Raw genomic sequence first — 23,468 nt, 5'->3', positions numbered from 1 at the left:
TTATTTACTTTTACTTTATTTATCTTCTATATTAATACTTGTCTGTGAGCATTTACAGTGAATCCTTCATCGAAACTGCTTGTCAACACCTTTTGCTCCTCGTTGGGTTCGACACTCTTATTTATCAAAAGTACTACGATACACCCCCTATACTTGTGGGTCATCAGGAGCATCAAGTAAATCTATTTGGTTTTGGCAAACTTAGCATTGGTCAATAGCAACAATACTTTGAGGCTTAAGTAGAAAAGAGGGAAGTACATGTAGATACATTATTTCATTATCTTTCTTTCTTGTTAGCTAATGAGCTTAGTATTCTGAATTTAAAATTGTTTGTGCTTACAAGGAAGATACATGATTGTTTCTATCACATGTATATCTGTTTGTTTCCCTCAACTCTTATGCTTGCTAACCATCCTTGCTAGCCAAAGACCTGTACTGAGAGGGAATGCTTCTCGTGCATCCTAAACCTTAAACCAAACCCATGCCATTTGTGTCCACCATAACTACCTATTATGTGGTATTCCGCGCCACTCCAAGTAAATATTTCATGTGCTACCTTTAAACAATTCAAAAGTTATTATCTCTTATTTGTGTCAATGTTTTATAGCTCATGAGGAAGTATGTGGTGTTTTATCTTTCAATCTTGTTGGACAGACTTTCACCAATGGACTAGTGGCATATACATCCCCTTATCCAATAATTTTGCAAAAGAGCTGGCAACGGGGTGCCCAGCCCCAATTAATAAACTTTCATTAATAATTCTCTTCACATGTTTTGCCCTGATTTATCAGTAAGCAACTTAATTTTGCAATAGACACTCCTCCATGGTATGTGAAATGTTGGAAGGCACCCGAGGATTCGGTTAGCCATGGCTTGTGAAAGCAAAAGGTTGGGAGGAGTGTCATCCATAAATAAAACTAAAGTACATGTGTAAACAAAAGAGAAGAGGGATGATCTACCTTGCTGGTAGAGATAACGTCCTTCATGGGAGCCGCTCTTTTGAAAGTCTGTTTGACAAGGGGGTTAGAGTGCCCACTACCATTCGTTGGCAACAACAAACACCTCTCAAAACTTTATTTTTATGCTCTCTTTATGATTTCAAAACTTAAAAAGCTCTAGCACATGATTTAATCCCTGCTTCCCTCTGCGAAGGGCCTATCTTTTACTTTTATGTTGAGTCAGTAAACCTATTTCCCTCTATCTCAAGCAAGCAATTGAGTTTTTGTGATCCAACCATTTATATTGTGATCTATTTAATCATGTCTTTTATTCTTCCTTGTTTAGTACAAATTTTATCTGAATGAATATGACTTTGAAAGTTATCAATGATTATGAGGAGATTGTTATGATTGAGCATGTAAGTTCTGCCATATAAGCTCTAATATAAAGACTCTGCTCGAAAGATAAGTACAATCTGTTAATTGTTCTTTGACCAAGAACGAAGTTTGCCATCACCAATTATGATTTCCTATGCACCTTTATTTGTGATTTCCCTTTACTTGTTTCAAGTTGAGTTATATGAGGAAGTTGTTTACTAGAATGTCTTGTGTGAATTAATAAATGTGATGCTTCTTGTCCGTATTTTATTTATCGACTCTTCACTCAATAAACATGTGGTCTTGTTTATCGAGTTCAGTTTCGCTTGGGGACAAGCGAGGTCTAAGCTTGGGGGGAGTTGATACGTCCATTTTGCATCACTATTTTATATCATAATTTATTGTTATTCATTGATATATTTCATATTCAGAGATGATACTTATGTTATTTCACCTATTTTGCATGTTTCATGATTATTGGAGAATTACTCACTGGAGTCAGGATTCTGATGGAAAAAGCGCCGCCAGGATACAATATTTCTGAAGATCAACAATTGACGGAAAATATACCGAAGCTCCTATTTTTCCAAATGACGGAGCCAGCCAAAAGGGGAGGTCGAGGAGGGCCGCCATGGGCCCTCCCCATAGGCCGGCGCGGCCACCAAGGCCGGCGCGCCGCCACGTGGGGAGGGGGCCCACGACCCCCTCGGCCATCGCCCTTTCGTGTACTTCATCTCCTAGAAACCCTAAGGTGCGGGGGGTGCTAACCCACAAGTATAGGGGATCGCAACAGTCTTCGAGGGAAGTAAAACCCAAATTTATTGATTTGACACAAGGGGAGGTAAAGAATACTTATAAGCCTTAACATCAGAGTTATCAATTCAGAAAATCACTAGTAATAGGGGTGATGTGAAAGCAACAGTAATATGAGAGCAATAGTAACAGATGAATACGACAGCAATGACAGTAGCAGTAATATGAGAGCAATGGCACCAGAAAATAGTTGATACTACTTCCAATGTCATGTAGAACGAGTATATGATGATGAGAGATGGACCGGAGTTCCCAGCTATCTACACTAGTGGTAACTCTCCAATAACAAGTGTTGGGTGAACAAATTACAGTTGGGCAATTGATAGGATTGAAATAGCATTAAGACAGAACATCAAGATTATTAATCATGTAGGCATGTTTTCCATATATAGTCATACGTGCTCGCAATGAGAAACTTGTACAACATCTTTTGTCCTACCAGCTCGTGGCAGCCGGGCCTCTAGGGAATCTACTCGGAAATTAAGGTACTCCTTTTAATAGAGCACCGGAGCAAAGCATTAACACTCCGTGAAAACATGTGATCCTCATATCTAAGCCTTCCCCTCCAGCTTGTCCCAATTTCGTCACTTTGGGGCCTTTGGTTCCGGACATAGACATGTGCAAACAACTTGTAGATACAATCTAAGCAATAAGTATAGAGCTTAAATCTAAGATCATGCCACTCGGGCCCTAGTGACAAGCATTAAACACAACAAGATTGCAGCAACAATAACTTCACAAACTTTATAGATAGACTAATCATAATGTAACAATCCATCGGATCCCAACAAACACAACACCGATTACATCAGATGAATCTCAATCATGTAAGGCAGCTCATGAGATCATTGTATTGAAGTACATGGGGGAGGGAATACCAACTAGCTACAGCTAGAACCCGTAGTCCATGGGGGAACTACTCACGGAGCATGATGGAGGCGGTGGCGTCGATGGAGATGGCAGGGTGCCGGAACAGAGACTTCTGTCCCCCGAATTGGAGTTTCGCGATGGTGGCGGCGCCCCTGGAGTCTTTCTGGAGTTACGTCAATTGGTATCGCGTTTTTAGGTCGAAAGGGCTTAAATAGGCGAAGAGTCAGAGTCGGAGGGGCCACGGGGCCTCCTCACACTAGGTCGGCGCGGCCAGGGTGGAGCCCGTGCGGCCCTGTTGTGTGGGGCCCCCAGGGCTCCCCTCTGGTCCCCCTCTGACTTTCTGGAAGGTTCCGGGAAAAATAAGGTTTTGGGCATTGATTTTGTCGAATTCCGAGAATATTGCCCAAACAGCCTTTCTGGAACAAAAAACAACAGAAAACAGCAACTGGCCCTTCGGCATCTGATGCTGTCCAGGACTGGCGCGTGGTTGACGAGGGAGGAAAGCTTGTTCCTTCAGGTCCCCGGCAACGGCGCCAGAAACTAGCTTGATGTCTACGCCCCCTCCCTTTCCTATAGACAGTGTTGGGCCTCCAAGAGCAGAGATTTGGATTAAGTGGATCACCCAAGGTTTATCGAACTCAGGGAGGAAGAGGTCAAAGATATCCCTCTCATGCAACCCTGCAACCACAAAGCAAGAAGTCTCTTGTGTCCCCAACACACCTAATAGGTGTACTAGTTCGGCGAAGAGATAGTTAAATACAGGTGGTATGAATAAGTATGAGCAGTAGCAACGGTGCCAGAAAATAGCTTGCTAGCGTGTAGTTGATGGTGGTAGTATTGCAGCAGTAGTAACGCAGTAAAACAATAAACAAGAAGCGATAGCAGTATTTAGGAACAAGGCCTAGGGATTACACTTTCACTAGTGGACACTCTCAACTTTGATCACATAACAGAATAGATAAATGCATACTCTACACTATTGTTGGATGATGAACACATTGCGTAGGATTACACGAACCCTCAATGCCGGAGTTAACAAGCTCCACAATTCAATGTTCATATTTAAATAACCTTAGAGTGCATGAAAGATCAATTCGACTAAACCAAGTACTAACATAGCATGCACACTCGTCACCTTCATGCTATGTAGGAGGAATAATACACATTAATACTATCATAGCAATAGTTAACTTCATAATCTACAAGAGATCATAATCATAGCATAAACCAAGTACTAACACGGATGCACACACTGTCACCATTACACCGTGCAGGAGGAATAAAACTACTTTAATAACATTGCTAGAGTAGCACATAGATAAATTGTGATACAAAACATGTTGCAATCATAAAGAGATATAAATAAGCACTTCACTATGCCATTCATAACAGTGAATAAGTATTCCGTGAAATATAGCCTAAGAGACCCACACGGTGAACACACTGTCATCTTTACACACGTGGGACAAGGAGTCTCCGGAGATCACATAAGTAAAATTCACTTGACTAGCATAACGACATCTAGATTACAAGCATCATCATATGAATCTCAATCATGTAAGGCAGCTCATGAGATTATTGTATTGAAGTACATAGGAGAGAGATGAACCACATAGCTACCGGTACAGCCCCGAGCCTCGATGGAGAACTACTCCCTCCTCATGGGAGCAGCAGCGGTGATGAAGATGGCGGTGGAGATGGCAGCGGTGTCGATGTAGAAGCCTTCCGGGGGCACTTCCCCGTTCCGGCGGCGTGCCGGAACAGAGACTCCTGTCCCCCAGATCTTGGCTTCGCGATGGCGGCGGCTCTGGAAGGTTTCTGTGGGTTTCGTCGAACGTATCAGGGTTTTCGCGACGGACGCTTTAAATAGGCAAAGAGGCGGCGCAGGAGGGCTGACAGGGTGGCCACACTATAGGGGGGCACGGCCCCACCCTTGGCCGCGCCGGCCTAGGGTTTGGTGGCCCTGTGCCCCCTCTCTGGCGGTTCTCGGGTGTTCTGGATGCTTCCGGGCAAAATAGGAACCTGGGCGTTGATTTCGTCCAATTCCGAGAATATTTCTTTACTAGGATTTCTGAAACCAAAAACAGCAGAAAACAGGAACTGGCACTTCGACATCTTGTTAATAGGTTAGTTCTAGAAAATGCACGAATATGACATAAAGTGTGCATAAAACATGTAGATATCATCAATAATGTGGCATGGAACATAAGAAATTATCGATACGTCGGAGACGTATCAGCAGCCCCAAGCTTAGTTCTGCTCGTCCCGAGCAGGTAAAACGATAACAAAGATAATTTCTGGAGTGACATGCCATCATAACCTTGATCATACTATTTGTAAAGCATATGTAGTGAATGCAACGATCAAAACAATGTATATGACATGAGTAAAGAAGTGAATCATATAGCAAAGACTTTTCATGAATAGCACTTCAAGACAAGCATCAATAAGTCTTGCATAAGAGTTAACTCATAAAGCAATAATTCAAAGTAAAGGCATTGAAGCAACACAAAGGAAGATTAAGTTTCAGCGGTTGCTTTCAACTTATAACATGTATATCTCATGGATATTGTCAACATAGAGTAATATAATAAGTGCAATATGCAAGTATGTAGGAATCAATGCACAGTTCACACAAGTGTTTGCTTCTTGAGGTGGAGAGAAATAGGTGAACTGACTCAACAATAAAAGTAAAAGAATGGTCCTTCAAAGAGGAAAGCATCGATTGCTATATTTGTGCTAGAGCTTTTATTTTAAAAACATAAAGAGAGCATAAAAATAAAGTTTTGAGAGGTGTATATTGTTGTCAACGAATGGTAGCGGGTACTCTAACCCCCTTGCCAGTCAAACCTTCAAAGAGCGGCTCCCATTTTATTTTATTTTTGGGTGGCACTCCTTCCAACCTTTCTTTCACAAACCATGGCTAACCGAATCCTCTGGTGCCCGCCAACAATCTCATACCATGAAGGAGTGGCTTTTTATTTTAGTTTTATTATGATGACACTCCTCCCAACCTTTGCTTACACAAGCCATGGCTAACCGAATCCTTCGGGTGCCGTCCAACAATCACATACCATGGAGGAGTGTCTATTTTTGTTAATTAATTTGGGACTGGGAATCCCATTGCCAGCTCTTTTTGCAAAATTATTGGATAAGCGGATGAAGCCACTAGTCCATTGGTGAAAGTTGCCCAACAAGATTGAAAGATAAACACCACATACTTCCTCATGAGCTATAAAACATTGACACAAATCAGAGGTGATAAATTTTGAATTGTTTAAAGGTAGCACTCAAGCAATTTACTTTGGAATGGCAGGAAATACCATGTAGTAGGTAGGTATGGTGGACACAAATGGCATAGTGTTGTTTGGCTCAAGGATTTGGATGCATGAGAAGTATTCCCTCTCGATACAAGGTTTAGGCTAGCAAAGTTGTTTGGGGCAAACATAAGCATGAACTAGTACATCAAAACTTACATAAAAGACATAATTACAAGCATTATAAGACTATACATCGTCTTCCTTGTTGTTCAAACACCTCACTAGAAAATATCTAGACTCTAAAGAAACCACTCATGCAAACCAAATTTTAACCAGCTCTATGTATTTCTTCACTAGTAGGTGCAAAGTATATGATGCAAGAGCTTAAACATGAGCACAACAATTGCCAAGTATCACATTATCCAAGACATTTTACCAATTACTACATGTAGCATTTTCCAATTCCAACCATATAACAATTTAACGAAGAGGAAACTTCGCCATGAATACTATGAGTAAAGCCTAAGGACATACTTGTCCATATGCTACAGCGGAGCGTGTCTCTCTCCCACAAAGTGAATGCTAGGATCCATTTTATTCAAACAAAACAAAAACAAAAACAAACCGACGCTCCAAGAAAAGCACATAAGATGTGATGGAATAAAAATATAGTTTCGAGGGAGGAACTCGATAATGTTGTCGATGAAGAAGGGGATGCCTTGGGCATCCCCAAGCTTAGACGCTTGAGTCTTCTTGAAATATGCAGGTATGAACCACCGGGGCATCCCCAAGCTTAGACTCTTCACTCTTCTTGATCATAGTATATCATCCTCCTCTCTTGACCCTTGAAAACTTCCTCCACACCAAACTTGAAACAAACTCATTAGAGGGTTAGTGCATAATCAAAAATTCACATGTTCAGAGGTGACACAATCATTCTTAACACTTCTGGACATTGCCCAAAGCTACTGGAAGGTAATGGAACAAAGAAATCCACCCAACACAGCGAAAGAAGCAATGCGAAATAAAAGGCAGAATCTGTCAAAACAGAACAGTCCGTAAAGACGAATTTTAAAATGGCACCAGACTTGCTCAAATGAAAAGGCTCAAATTTAATGAAAGTTGCGTACATATCTGAGGATCACGCACGTAAATTGGCATATTTTTCTGAGCTACTTACAGAGAGGCAGGTCGGAATTCGTGACAGCAAAGAAATCTGAAACTGCGCAGTAATCCAAATCTAGTATGAACTTACTATCAACGACTTTACTTGGCACAACAAAACACAAAACTAAGATAAGGAGAGGTTGCTGCAGTAGTAAACAACTTCCAAGACACAAATATAAAACAAAATACTGTAGCAAAATAACACATGGGTTATCTCCCAAGAAGTTCTTTTCTTTATAGCCATTAAGATGGGCTCAGCAGTTTTAATGATGCACTTGCAAGAAATAGTATTTGAAGCAAAAGAGAGCATCAAGAAGCAAATTCAAAACATATTTAAGTCTAACATGCTTCCTATGCATAGGAGTCTTGTAAATAAACAAGTTCATGAAGAGCAAAGTAACAAGCATAGGAAGATAAAACAAGTGTAGCTTCAAAAATTTCAGCACATAGAGAGGTGTTTTAGTAACATGAAAATTTCTACAACCATATTTTCCTCTCTCATAATAACTTTCAGTAGCGACATGAGCAAACTCAACAATATAACTATCACATAAAGCATTCTTATCATGAGTCTCATGCATAAAATTATTACTCTCCACATATGCATAATCAATTTTATTAGTTGTAGTGGGAGCAAATTCAACAAAGTAGCTATCATTATTATTCTCATCAAGTGTAGGAGGCATATTGTAATCATAATCAAATTTATCCTCCATAACAGGCAGTACTACAAGACCAATATCATTATCATAAATAGGAGGCAAAGTATCATCAAAGAAAATTTTCTCCTCAATGCTTGGGGGACTAAAAAGATCATGAAAACCAGCTTCCCCAAGCTTAGAACTTTCTATATTATTATTAACAATGGTGTTCAAAGCGTTCATACTAATATTACTACCAACGATGCAAATAAGATTCCATAGGTTTTTTAATTTTCGCATCAAACAATCCATGTTTTAAATCAGGAAATAGAATAAGAAGATCATTCTTGTCCATTATGCCAAACTAGTGTAAACAAGAAACAAAAAGATGCAATTGCAGGATCTAAAGGAAATAGCTTCGAGTACTTACAACGGCGAAAATAGCTTAGTAGCCGAGATCCGGAGTGTGAGTACCTTTTACCTTTCCTCCCCGGCAACGGCGCCAGAAAATACTTGATGCTGTCCAGGACTGGCGCGTGGTTGACGAGGGAGGAAAGCTTGTTCCTTCACGTCCCCGGCAACGGCGCCAGAAATTAGCTTGATGTCTACGCCCCCTCCCTTTCCTGTAGACAGTGTTGGGCCTCCAAGAGCAGAGGTTTGTAGAACAGCAGCAAGTTTCCCTTAAGTGGATCACCCAAGGTTTATCGAACTCAGGGAGGAAGAGGTCAAAGATATCCCTCTAATGCAACCCTGCAACCACAAAGCAAGAAGTCTCTTGTGTCCCCAACACACCTAATAGGTGTACTAGTTCGGCGAAGAGATAGTGAAATACAGGTGGTATGAATAAGTATGAGCAGTAGCAACGGTGCCGTGAAAATAGCTTGTCGGGCGTGTAGTTGATGGTGGTAGTATTGCAGCAGATAGTAACGCAGAGAAACAAGAAACAAGCAGCGATAGCGATATTTAGGAACAAGGCCTAGGGATTACACTTTCACTAGTGGACACTCTCAACTTTGATCACATAACGTAATAGATAAATGCATACTCTACACTCTTGTTGGATGATGAACACATTGCGTAGGATTACACGAACCCTTAATGCCGGAGTTAACAAGCTCCACAATTCAATGTTCATATTTAAATAACCTTAGAGTGCATGAAAGATCAATTCGACTAAACCAAGTACTAACATAGCATGCACATTGTCACCTTCATGCTATGTAGGAGGAATAATACACATTAATACTATCATAGCAATAGTTAACTTCATAATCTACAAGAGATCATAATCATAGCATAAACCAAGTACTAACACGGATGCACACACTGTCACCATTACACCGTGCAGGAGGAATAAAACTACTTTAATAACATTGCTAGAGTAGCACATAGATAAATTGTGATACAAAACATGTTGCAATCATAAAGAGATATAAATAAGCACTTCACTATGCCATTCATAACAGTGAATAAGTATTCTGTGAAATATAGCCTAAGAGACCCACACGGTGCACACACTGTCATCTTTACACACGTGGGACAAGGAGTCTCCGGAGATCACATAAGTAAAATTCACTTGACTAGCATAACGACATCTAGATTACAAGCATCATCATATGAATCTCAATCATGTAAGGCAGCTCATGAGATTATTGTATTGAAGTACATAGGAGAGAGATGAACCACATAGCTACCGGTACAGCCCCGAGCCTCGATGGAGAACTACTCCTCCTCATGGGAGCAAGCAGCGGTGATGAAGATGGCGGTGGAGATGGCAGCGGTGTCGATGTAGAAGCCTTCCGGGGCACTTCCCCGTTCCGGCGGCGTGCCGGAACAGAGACTCATGTCCCCCAGATCTTGGCTTCGCGATGGCGGCGGCTCTGGAAGGTTTCTGTGGGTTTCGTCGAACGTATCAGGGTTTTCGCGACGGACGCTTTAAATAGGCGAAGAGGCGGCGCAGTTGGGCTAACAGGGTGGCCACACTATAGGGGGGCGCGGCCCCACCCTTGGCCGCGCCGGCCTATGGTTTGGTGGCCCTGTGCCCCCTCTCTGGCGGTTCTCGGGTGTTCTGGATGCTTCCGGGCAAAATAGGAACCTGGGCGTTGATTTCGTCCAATTCCGAGAATATTTCTTTACTAGGATTTCGAAACCAAAAACAGCGAGAAAACAGGAACCGGCACTTCGGCATCTTGTTAATAGGTTAGTTCCAGAAAATGCACGAATATGACATAAAGTGTGCATAAAACATGTAGATATCATCAATAATGTGGCATGGAACATAAGAAATTATCGATACGTCGGAGACGTATCAGCATCTCGTTAATAGGTTAGTTTCGGAAAATGCATAAAAACATTATAAAGTGCAAGCAAAACATGTAAGTATTGTCATAAAACAAGCATGGAACATCAGAAATTATAGGTACGTTGGAGACGTATCAGCATCCCCAAGCTTAGGTCCTGCTCGCCCTCGAGTAGGTAAACGATAAAAAGAGTAATTTCTGTAGTGACATGCTACTTACATAATCTTGATCATCCTATTATAAAGCATATGAGATGAATGCAGTGACTCAAGGCAATGATCTATAGTTGCTAACAAATAGATAACATATAGCAAAACTTTTCATGAATAGTACTTTCAAGACAAGCATCAAAAGTCTTGCATAAGAGTTAACTCATAAAGTAATAAATTCAAAGTAAAGGCATTGAAGCAACACGGAGGAAGATTTAAGTTTCAGTAGTTGCTTTCAACTTTCAACATGCATATCTCATGGATAATTGTCAACACAAAGTAATATGATGAATGCAAATATGCAAGTATGTAAGAATCAATGCACAATTGACACAAGTGTTTGCTTCTAAGATGGAAGGAAGTAGGTAAACTGACTCAACATAAAGTAAAAGAAAGGCCCTTCGCAGAGGGAAGCAGGGATTAAATCATGTGCTAGAGCTTTTTAAGTTTTGAAATCATATAGAGAGTATAAAAGTAAAATTTTGAGAGGTGTTTGTTGTTGTCAACGAATGATAGTGGGTACTCTAACTACCTTATCAACCAGACTTTCAAGAGCGGCTCCCATGAAGGACGTTATCTCTACCAGCAAGGTAGATCATCCCTCTTCTCTTTTGTTTACACATGTATTTTAGTTTAGTTTATATTTTTTTATTTTTTAGATGACACTCCTCCCAACCTTTGCTTTCTCAAGCCATGGCTAACCGAATCCTCGGGTGCCTTCCAACAATCACATACCATGAAGGAGTGTCTATTTGCAAAATTAAGTTGCTTACTGATGAATCAGAGCAAAACATGTGAAGAGAATTATTAATGAAGGTTGATTAATTGGGGGCTGGGAACCCCGCGCCAGCTCTTTTTGCAAAATTATTGGATAAGCGGATGAAGCCACTAGTCCATTGGTGAAAGCTGTCCGAAGTAAATGACAAGATCGAAAGATAAAACACCACATACTTCCTCATGAGCTATAAAACATCAACACAAATTGAGAAGCATTTTGAAGGTTTAAAGGTAGCACATGAAGTATTTACTTGGAATGGCAGGAAATACCACATAGTAGGTAGATATGGTGGACACAAATGGCATAGGTTTTGGCTCAAGGTTTTGGATGCACGAGAAGCATTTCCTCTCAGTACAAGGCTTTGGCTAGCAAGGTTGTTTGAAGCAAACACAAGTATGAACCGGTACAACAAAACTTACATAAAAACATATTGCAAGCATTATAAGACTCTACACTGTCTTCCTTGTTGCTCAAACACTTTTACCAGAAAATATCTAGACCTTAGAGAGACCAATCATGCAAACCAATTTCAACAAGCTCTACGGTATTTCTTCACTAATAGGTTTAAACTACATGATGCAAAAGCTTAATCATGACCTACTTGAGAGCTCAAAACAATTGCCAAGTATCAAATTATCCAAGACAATATGAGGCATTTTCTTTTTCCAACCAAATAGCAATAAATGCAATAGCTTCCAACTTTTATCATTGAACATTAAAAGTAAAACGAAGAACACAAGTGTTCATATGAAAAAGCAGAGCGTGTATCTCTACCAAACAAGGATTGCTAAGATCCGAATTTATTCAAACATAAACAAAAATAAAAACACACAGACGCTCCAAGTAAAGCACATAAGATGTGACCGAATAAAAATATAGTTTCAATAGAAGAACCTGATAAGTTGATGAAGAAGGGGATGCCTTGGGCATCCCCAAGCTTAGACGCTTGAGTCTTCTTGAAATATGCAGGGATGAACCACGGGGGCATCCCCAAGCTTTGACTTTTCACTCTTCTTGATCATATATCATCCTCCTCTCTTGACCCTTGAAAACTTCCTTCACACCAAACTTCTCATAAACTTCATTAGAGGGGTTAGTACTCAAAAACTTTAATCCACTTTAGCCCTGTAGTGACACATTGCAAGAACTCAATAAAACATTAGCTACAGCTCTCCACGTCTAGAAGGCTCACTTAAAGTCCACAAGAGACAATGCAAAAAACAGAGACAGAATCTGTCAAAACAGAACAGCCAGTAAACACGAATTTTTAAGAGGTACTTCCGTTGCTCAAATCAGAAAACTCAAAACTAATGAAAGTTGCGTACATATCTGAGGATCACTCACGTAAATTGGCAGATTTTTCTGAGTTACCTACAGAGAATCATACCCAGATTCGTGACAGCAAGAAATCTGTTTCTGCGCAGTAATCCAAATCTAGTATCAATCTTCTATTAGAGACTTCACTTGGCACAACAATGCAATAAAATAAAGATAAGTAGAGGTTGCTACAGTAGTAACAACTTCCAAAACACAACAAAACAGTAGCAAAATAAACACATGGGTTATCTCCCAAGAAGTTCTTTCTTTATAGCCATTAAGATGGGCTCAGCAATTTTAATGATGCTCACATGGAAAATAAAAATTGAAGCAAAAGAGAGCATCAAAAAGCAAGTATGAAACAAATTTAAGTCTAACCCGCTTCCTATGCATAGGAATCTTGTACACAAATAAATTCATGAAGAACCAAGTGACAAGCATAAGAAGATAAAACACGAGCAACTTCAAAATTTTCAGCATATAGAGAGGTGTTTTAGTACCATGCAAATTTCTACAACCATATTTTCCTCTGTCATAATAATTTTCAGTAGCTTCATGGATAAACTCAACAATATAACTATCACATGCAGCATACTTTCCATGATCTACAAACACATAATTTTTATCAAGCTCAAAAATAGTGGTATTAAAACTTTTGAATCCACTTTTATCAATAATATAACAAGATGATCGATCAATCTCAAGAGATATGGGACTCATAGATAAAGTCAAGACTTCTCCAATCCCATTTTCATTAGTAGTACAATTAATATTATCAAGTAACATAGGACCATCATCTAGAGATTTATCATAAACATTTGCTAAGCAAAACTCTTTAGTACCATGCATCTCAACATCAGGCACAAACAAAGCATTATCATGAGATTTATCAAAATAGCATGGATTATCATAGATAGCAGTAGCATAATCATTCTCACAAGTTTTACTCATAGGTAATATTTGAAGAGAATCCACAGGAACATAACATTCATCCTCCTTTGGTAAGCATGGAAGACAATCAAATAGTGTAAGAGATAAAGAGTTACTCTCATTAGAAGGTTGGCATGGGTAGCTAATCCATTCTTCCTCCTTTTGTTCATCACTCTCCTCTTCTTTTTCATCCAATGAGCTTTCAGGTTCATCAATTTCCTCCTCTTTTTCATCCAATGAGCTTTCAGGTTCATCAGTTTCTTCTTCCACTGGTTCCTGCAAATTGTGAGTGCATACTTGTGCATTAATGAGTCTCTCTTTATAATCAATGATATAAGGATTATAACTGTAGCTTTCTATGCAAAAATTAAGGATAGAAGAGACATAATCTTTAAGGTCCTTACAAACAACACAAGTTTCATAATTTTTAGCAATGAAGGATTCTATCTCAGAGGCTCCCATAAATAAGACAAATTGTTCTACCTCTTCGAACCCAAAATGAAGATAGCTATTCCAATTATAGTTCTTAATTAAAACTTCCTCACTAAAGCCACATTGAAATTTAAGATGTTTAGTATCCTGTTTGGAGCAACAATTTATATCATGGCGTTTAAGCAAGATTTTAGCAATTGTATTCAGTTTTTCTATCACAGCACTCATAACTTTTCCCGTTCTTGATTCTCTATAATTATTATATAACTCTATAAGCTCCAAATAGGTTGTAGGTTCTCCCATAATAGCAGTTTTTAATTTTTCGGGTTTTCAAATTTTTATGGATTTTTGGGTATATGAGAAAAGTAAAACAAAACAAAAACAAACTAGACAAAAGTAAACTAAGCAAAGTAATACTAGACAGAAATAAACTAAGCACAAATAAACTAGACGAAGTAAACTAAGCAAAACAAAATAAAATAAAACAGAGAGAGAGGTGGAGTGTACTCCCTAGGTGAACTTATGAGTAGAGCTATGCCTCCCCGGCAACGGCGCCAGAAAATAGTCTTGATAACCCACAAGTGTAGGGGATCGCAACAGTCTTCGAGGGAAGTAAAACCCAAATTTATTGATTCGACACAAGGGGAGGTAAAGAATACTTATAAGCCTTAACAACTGAGTTGTCAATTCAGCTGCACCTGGAAAAGCACTAGTAACAGGGGTGATGTGAAAGCAACGAGTAATATGAGAGCAATAGTAACAAGTAACACGACAGCGAGTAGCAGTAATATGAGAGCAATGGCACCAGAAAATAGTTGATACTACTTCCAATGACATGTAGAACGAGTATATGATGATTAGAGATGGACCGGCGTTCCCAGCTATCTACACTAGTGGTAACTCTCCAATAACAAGTGTTGGGTGAACAAATTACAGTTGGGCAATTGATAGGATTGAAATAGCATTAAGACAGTAACATCAAGATTATTAATCATGTAGGCATGTTTTCCATATATAGTCATACGTGCTCTCAATGAGAAACTTGTACAACATCTTTTGTCCTACCAGCCGGTGGCAGTACGGGCCTCTAGGGAATCTACTTGGAAATTAAGGTACTCCTTTTAATAGAGCACCGGAGCAAAGCATTAACACTCCGTGAAAACATGTGATCCTCATATCTAAGCCTTCCCCTCCAGCTTGTCCCAATTTCGTCACTTTGGGGCCTTTGGTTCCGGACATAGACATGTGCAAACAACTTGTAGATACAATCTAAGCAATAAGTATAGAGCTTAAATCTAAGATCATGCCACTCGGGCCCTAGTGATAAGCATTAAACACAACAAGATTGCAGCAACAATAACTTCACAAACTTTATAGATAGACTAATCATAATGTAACAATCCATCGGATCCCAACAAACACAACACCGATTACATCAGATGAATCTCAATCATGTAAGGCAGCTCATGAGATCATTGTATTGAAGTACATGGGGGAGAGAATACCAACTAGCTACAGCTAGAACCCGTAGTCCATGGGGGAACTACTCACGGAGCATGATGGAGGCGGTGGCGTCGATGGAGATGGCTTCCGGGGGCACTTCCCCGTCCCGGCAGGGTGCCGGAACAGAGATTTCTGTCCTCCGAATTGGAGTTTCGCGATGGTGGCGGCGCCCCTGGAGTCTTTCTGGAGTTTCGTCAATTGGTATCGCGTTTTTAGGTCGAAAGGGCTTAAATAGGCGAAGAGTCGGAGTCGGAGGGGCCACGGGGCCTCCTCACACTAGGCCGGCGCGGCCAGGGTGGAGCCCGCACGACCCTGTTGTGTGGGGCCCCCAGGGCTCCCCTCTGGTCCCCCTCTGACTTTCTGGAAGGTTCCGGGAAAAATAAGGTTCTGGGCATTGATTTCGTCGAATTCCGAGAATATTGCCCGAACAGCCTTTCTGGAACCAAAAACAACAGAAAACAGCAACTGGCCCTTCGGCATCTCGTTAATAGGTTAGTTCCGGAAAATGCATAAACACATTATAAAGTGCAAGCAAAACATGTAAGTATTGTCATAAAACAAGCATGGAACATCAGAAATTATAGGTACGTTGGAGACGTATCAGGGGGACATCGAGGATAGACACCGCCGCCTCCTCGAGGCGGAAAACACCAGAGAGAAAAGAGCTCTTCCGCAGGAAGAAATCTGCCGGGGAAATTCCCTCCCGGAGGGGGGAAATCGTCGCCATCGTCACCGTCATCGAGCTGGACTTCATTGGGATCATCATCATCTCCACCATTGACACCGTCATCTCCACCGCTGCACCTCGTCTCCGCTGTAACATCTAGGGTTAAATCTTGAGTATTTCATAGGTGAAACTCTCCCGGTGTTAATTACTTTTTGTTATTGATGCTATTGAGTGAAACCGTTGAATCAAGGTTTATGTTCAGATTGTTACCCATCATCATATCACCTCTGATCATGTTCCATATGATGTCTTGTGAGTAGTTCGTTTAGTTCTTGAGGACATGGGTGAAGTCTAAATGTTAGTAGTGAACTATGTTGAGTAATATTTAATGGTTTGATATTTAAGTTGTGGTGTTATTCTTCTAGTGGTGTCATGTGAACATCGACTACATGATACTTCACCTTTATGGGCCTAGGGGAATGCATCTTGTATTCGTTTGCTAATTGTGGGGTTGCCGGAGTGACAGAAACCTGAACCCCCGTTGGTATATCGATGCAATAGGGATAGCAGGATCTCAGAGTTTAAGGTTGTGGTTAGATTTATCTTAATTACTTTCTTGTATTTGCGGATGCTTGCAAGGGGTTTAATCACAAGTATGTATTAGTCCTAGGAAGGGCGGTGCATTAGCATAGGTTCACCCACACAACACTTATCAAAACAATGAAGATTAATCAACTATATGAAGCAAAAGCACTAGACTAAATTCCCGTGTGTCCTCAAGAATGTTTGGTCTTCATAAGTAAACAAACCGGCTTGTCCTTTGTGCTAAAAAGGATTGGGCCACTTGCTGCAATTATTATTCTCGCATTTTACTTACTTGTATTTTATTTATCTGCTATATCAAAACCTCCTGAAAACTTGTCTGTGAGCATTTACAGTGAATCCTTCATCGAAACTGCTTGTCAACACCTTCTGCTCCTCGTTGGGTTCGACACTCTTATTTATCGAAAGTACTATGATACACCCCCTATACTTGTGGGTCATCAGTCATCTACATCAGCAAAATACTCAAGAAATACTCCACCAAACAAAATTCTACTTGGATGATCGGAGGAGTCACATACCGGAGAGCAAATGTTTCAAATATCACCGGGAAATATGGGCTGAGCAAGGAGATCGAAAATTCGCGAGCAAGGATAGTAAGGACACGGGTTTGAGCAATGGTGATGTGTTTTTTCGGGAGAGAGTGGAATTGCAGAGGGGTGAGCAAGTGGAGGGCCAGGGGCCCCATACCGGGCCTTGGCGCGGCCAGGTTGCCACCCGCGCCACCACATGGTGTGGTCGGCTGGTGGGTCCACCTAGGCGGCCCTAGGTGCCTCTGTGCCCCTTTTCATGCGTAAAAGTTTTGTAGATGTTTTCTGGAATTTTTAGAGAAACTTTATTTTTGGGTAATTTTCAGAATTTGAATAATGATTCTAACACAAGAAAACAATTATGGAATGATAAAAAACAAATTCAAAACCAAATCTACAGAAACTCTAAAACATTCTAATATGGAATTAATAAGTGGAACATAGGTGAAAACATAGTTTCATTCATTCAAAATCACTTTGCTAACAAGGTTGATCAAGTCTTGTTACCAAAACAATTTTATATGAATCAAAACTTTGCATTTCACTAAAAGATTATGTTACCTCAATCTTGACAGGCATAGTCCCAATCATGACAATATTCTCTTTCTTTGACATTGGCATAGGCAAATGAAATTTCCCAATTTGGATGGTCTCAGTATTAATAATTGAATTTCGACCATATTTCCTATCAATATTCTTGGGAAAATAAACCGTGTGATCTTTGTCATCAACATTAATAGTTACTTTTCCTTGGTTGCAATCAATAACAGCCCCTGCAGTGTTAAGAAAAGGTCTCCCAAGAATAATAGACATATTATCATTTTCAGGCATTTCCAACACAACAAAGTCAGTTAATATCATACAATTATGAGCAACTTGAACAGGAACATCCTCACATATACCAACAGGAATAGTAGTAGATTTATCATCCATTTGCAACGATATATCAGTTGGTATTAACTTTTCTAGATCAAGTCTCTTATAGAGAGAAAAAGGCATAACACTAACTCCTGCTCCCAAGTCACATAAAGTAGTTCTAACACAATTATTTTTGATGGAGCATGGAATAGTGGGTATACCTAGATCTCCAAGCTTCTTTGGAACCTTGCCATTAAAGGAATAATTAGCGAGCATAGTGGAGATTTCCTCATTTGGAATCTTCCTTTTATTAGAGACAATATCTTTCATATGCTTTGAATAAGGAGGCAATTTAATAGCATCAGTCAAAGGAATTTGCAAAAACAAAGGTTTCATCCATTCCCAGAACTTGTTATAGTGTTCTTCCTCCTTCGATTTGTGTTTCTTATCAGGAAAAGACATTGGTTTTTGCACCCAAGGTTCTCTCTCACTACCATGTTTATTAGTAATGGAATCTTCCTTAGTGTACTTTGTATTCTTAGTATGCTTTTCAGGTGCCTCTTCAATTTCTTATTTATCGGAAGCATCATTTTTATCATTACCACTTTCAGTTTCAGCATCAAAGATAAATATACTATTAGGATCTTTAGCAGGTTCAGAAGATTCTACAACAGTTTTATGTTTCTTCTTCTTTTTCTTAGACTTAGTCTTAGCATCATTAGCTCGTCGAGAATCTTTTTCAGTTCTCTTTGGATGTCCCTCGGGATATAAATGATCCTGAGTAGAAATACCACTTCTAGTTCTTATTTCATGAGCATGTTTTTCCCTAGAAGCATTAACTAGTAAACTTTTTTGCACTTTAGTGAGCTGATCAATTTGAGTTTGAACCATATGGAAATTTTTAACAAGCATTTTAACATCATTAGAGGTTCTTTCCACAATAGCATGCAGATCTTTACTATTATATTCCAGTTGGTCGTACGTCATACAACGCGTTTGGTGAAGGAGAATTCACCTATTTTCACTATTTTTAATTGTCCTTTTTCCATCGTATCAATCAATCCAGCACGGGCATTGAAATACTTGCCAAAAAAAATTGAACGCTATCAAAATCTTCTTACTTTCCAAAAGAACATGCATAGCCATAATATCATTTCCTTTATGTACATCCATTTGCTAATCATCAACGATCAGGTACAGACACAAAAAGCAAGATTTAAAATAGGATCATTCAAACCCAAGAATTCAGGGATTACACGCGCAGAGCTAAAGGGCTAATTAATCGCCCTTTCTAATCCCACAGCATATACCTCCACCTCTTTCCAAGATCCGCACATTGTCAACTACCCCTCGTCAAGTACGGAGTCCCACTGTTGACATCGCCGTCGCCCTACCTATTCCTGCCGCCGCCCTGGAATAACACTGCCGCCATGCCTGATCGGGGACTGCCGGCACATCATGAATCCTGCCTTGAAGAACCCTACTGTCCGCCGAAGGACCTGCGCGGGACCAACCTATGTTGGTCCTCCCAACTGGCCGCCAGAGCTCTCGCGATGCCTCTGCCTCTGACCGTCGAACGGTCTTCACCGTGCAACGTACCAACAAGGTGCTCGTGCACAACTCCCAGCCTCTGCCGCTCTTCCCTTCGAGTGAAGCGGATGCGATGAGAGGATCCTTGCGATGACCTCGACGATCGCTGCCGCGAGCACGACCAATGCGTTGAGGTATCTATATCTTGACCCCTTTAGAATGGCATCTGGATCCAAACAAATTATGGTGGAAAACAGTTGTTTTTTCCGCTCTGCTTTGTCATCAATTTGGTAATTGCACAACTATTTGGTTAACGATTGCAGTACAATATGTTCATTGCAAGTATCTATATGAAGTGATGGTGATCTGTTGCTCGGTGGTAAATGATTTAAGATGTTAATTTACTGGATTGGATGGTGGTCAGTGTGCTTTGATACTCCTGGACAGATCAATCAGTGTCATCCTGTGGCACCCCCGGGATCAGGGTTAGACAAATACCAGATCTTCGTCCGGCATAAGCCTAACCTTGAGCTCGAGAGACTACAGTGAGAGAATCGGTAACACAACAGTGACTCTACGACTCAAAAGGATATATTACAACTCTTAACGAGTAAGATCCAAATTATTACACGCAGAGGTCACCGACCCAACATTCAACAAGCAACGGAAGCAAATTATGTTATTCTAAATAACAAGATAGCAAGGGCTTAAGAAGCCATAACATAAAGCGACGTCCCAGCCCATAAGTCGCAGTGCGCTGCACGGGAACTCCAAACTAACCATCGATGTTAACGTAGAAACCACCTTCGGCTGTAGCGACTTCATCCGAAACAAAAGCATGCAAAGCTGAGTACAGGGACTCAGCAAGACTTAGTACAACCTTTTAGCAAAGCGGGTATGCGGGCTTTCTGTAGATCTTCTTTTGCGTAAAGCCAGTTTTCCTTTGTAAGATGAGAGATAAGAGAAGTTCGACTACTCAGAACCTTTGAAAGGGGATAAGAGAGCGACATCTCTATCTCTAGTGATCATCATATTGTATCCACCAAACTTCATCATCTCGAACCACTATCCTCGGATCACCCCCTCAACACCCGAAGAAGGTGTCCGTAAACACACATTGTTTGCCAAGTTTTACGATTAGATTCATGTTCTCTATGATCTCCACGTCCGTTCCCAAGTCGTCCATAACCGTGGACACGGCTTTTCGAAAAGATTCATAACCCTGCAGGGGTGCACAACTTTACCCACACGCGCCGACCGACTCTTAATGCCACTAGCATAACACACTTCCTTGGTGTGCTGGCAGAGGGTGGTCGACCACGACCTTTACCTTGCTGTCGCCGAGACCATGAGTCACGCGCTAAGGATTGTTCCGCCGTAACGGGTCAAGTCCCGAAGTCGGTCCTTAACGATGTGTACCGAGGTGGGTTTCCCCAGAGGCCGCAACCCCCGACCACCACGACCACGCTTACACCGCTCGTTATGTACCTTTAACCCCCAAGCAAAATGCAATGCATATGACCAGGTAACGCGCAAACTATGTGACTCATGGAATCTACTAGGCAAGTTAGTGAGTCGAGAGGGTACCATAATAGGGCCTCGTGTGGTTGTACGCTCGGTCTTGGTTCAAGAGGCGAGAACTCGGTTCCTAGGGTCGGCAGAAACGAAACAACCCACCACATCCCAATGTGGCCTCTCGTCTGAGCCTTTAATCATGTTTATCATCATCATCTCTATACTTACCACGTCAACCTGTCATGCTAGATTCATTTCATTGTGAGGCTCCAGTCCGAAGACCGGAGTAGTAGCGTAACAAACTAAGCATGGCTAAGCATAAGAGATAAAGGCTCTCGCGACGCACACATGCCAAACCTAGTTATGCTAGGAGCAGTGGATCAGGGTATCGAGGCTACAAGGTCGGACATGCAATAGGTAGGGTAACTCTATCTACCGATAAAAGACGGTTGAATCGTATGCGATATGTAGGAACCACAGATAAAAGCATTTCGAAAACATAGATGAACCAGGTTAGGGCTTGCCTTGTCCCTCAGCGGATGAGTACTGTTCTTCGGTGGCGTTGACGTCGGACTCCGGCTCAGATCCTAGCGCGAAGAACCAAATACCGGAAAGGGAAACAAACATTCACGACATGGCATAATGCAATGCGCATACAATATGGATGGTATGTCAGGTTAAAGGAATTCGGTAAACCCTAGGTGCATTGTCAGATTAAAGGGTTCCGACATCGGACCCCGACATATGAGAGGGGTTGATTTAGGGTTTCTACTAAGGCTCATATTTAATTGGTTCAAAGATGTATGAAACATGGATAAACAATTAGGAAATGTTTTTCTGATCATTTTGATATATAATTTCATATTTTTCTGATTTAAAATGAATTATTTATGAATTTCCAAAATTTAATTCATTTTAAATCAATTTCAGAAAATTAAATAATAATAAAGTTGGACCCACATGTCATAATTTTATTCTTTTCTAAATTATTTCCTAATTATTAAAATCCTGACAGATGGGGTCCACCTGTCATAGTATTTCCTATTTTAGAAAAATACAGAAATTAATTACAGAAAATCAGAAAAAATAGGAAAAGTGGATTATGGCGTCAGCATGACGTCATGCTGACGTCAGCCGGCCATGAGCTCAAAATTGAGCTCGGGTGGAGCTCCAATCCGCGGCTCCCGTGGGCGAGAGGACGCGCGGTTAGGGGCAGAAGAGGCGCCTCGGCATGGGGAGCCATTTGGGGGCGGCGCCGCTGTCGATTGGTCGCCGGAGCTAGTCCGGCGACGAGCTCTAGCGGCGGCCGTGGCGGGTGCTGCGGCACGGCGGCGATAGAGGGGCTAGGGGGCGGGCGAGGCCATGGGGAGATGCAGCGGCTCACCGTGAGCGTCTTGGCGTGGTCGGCGACGCCGGAGGGGGCTCGCCGGCGCCGGAATCGGGTGGGGCAGGGCCGGCAGTGAGGTGTAGGGTTAGGGTTTCCTAGGGCGTCGGGGTCGCGGGGAGGGGAGAAGTGGGGCGCTAGGGCTTGGGCGGCGGCCGACGAAGATCTTATAGCCGCCGGGGGCGGCGGGGCGCATCGTGGCCGGCCGGAGAATCGGGTGGCCGGCCGTGCGCCACCCAGCTGCTTGGAGGCGCGGGGAGACGACGACGTTTTTGCAGAAAACCCCCTGCGGGGTGGTTGGGCCGAGGTGGGTTGGCTGCTGGGCCACTTGGGCCTCGGCCAGGAAGAAAGAGAGGGGGAGGGAAATGGGCTGAGCCCAGGGAAGGGAGAGAGGGTTCTCCCTCTATTTTTCTTTTTCTGGTTTTATTTCTCTTTTCAAAATTCAAATTTCAAAACTATTTTTGGATGGAATTTGGGAACTCAAATTTCAGATAATTTTCTAAACACACATGGCTTATTAAAGAACAACAAAACCATGTTGCTTACTTTGAAAAACTTGAGAAATTTGAGTGAGAAAGAAATAGAGAGGGACTTGCATAATTGAAAATTGAGATGCAAACTTTACTCAAATGCAAACTATATGCATGAGATGCACATGAACACTCATTTATTTAGATAAACAAGGTTGGGATGTTACAACTCTACCCCCCTTACAAGAATCTCGTCCCCGAGATTCCTAAGGTAGGAAAAGAGAAGGTAACAAGGACTACACGGGTCTTCAACGAGCTTGTTGATACCACGCCGATCTTCTTTGTTGAGGAAGTTCATCCACGACACCATGAAGA

This window comes from Lolium rigidum, chromosome 3 (assembly GCF_022539505.1).
Source record: "Lolium rigidum isolate FL_2022 chromosome 3, APGP_CSIRO_Lrig_0.1, whole genome shotgun sequence".
NCBI lineage: Eukaryota > Viridiplantae > Streptophyta > Magnoliopsida > Poales > Poaceae > Lolium > Lolium rigidum.
Note: the sequence above shows the minus strand (reverse complement) of the source record.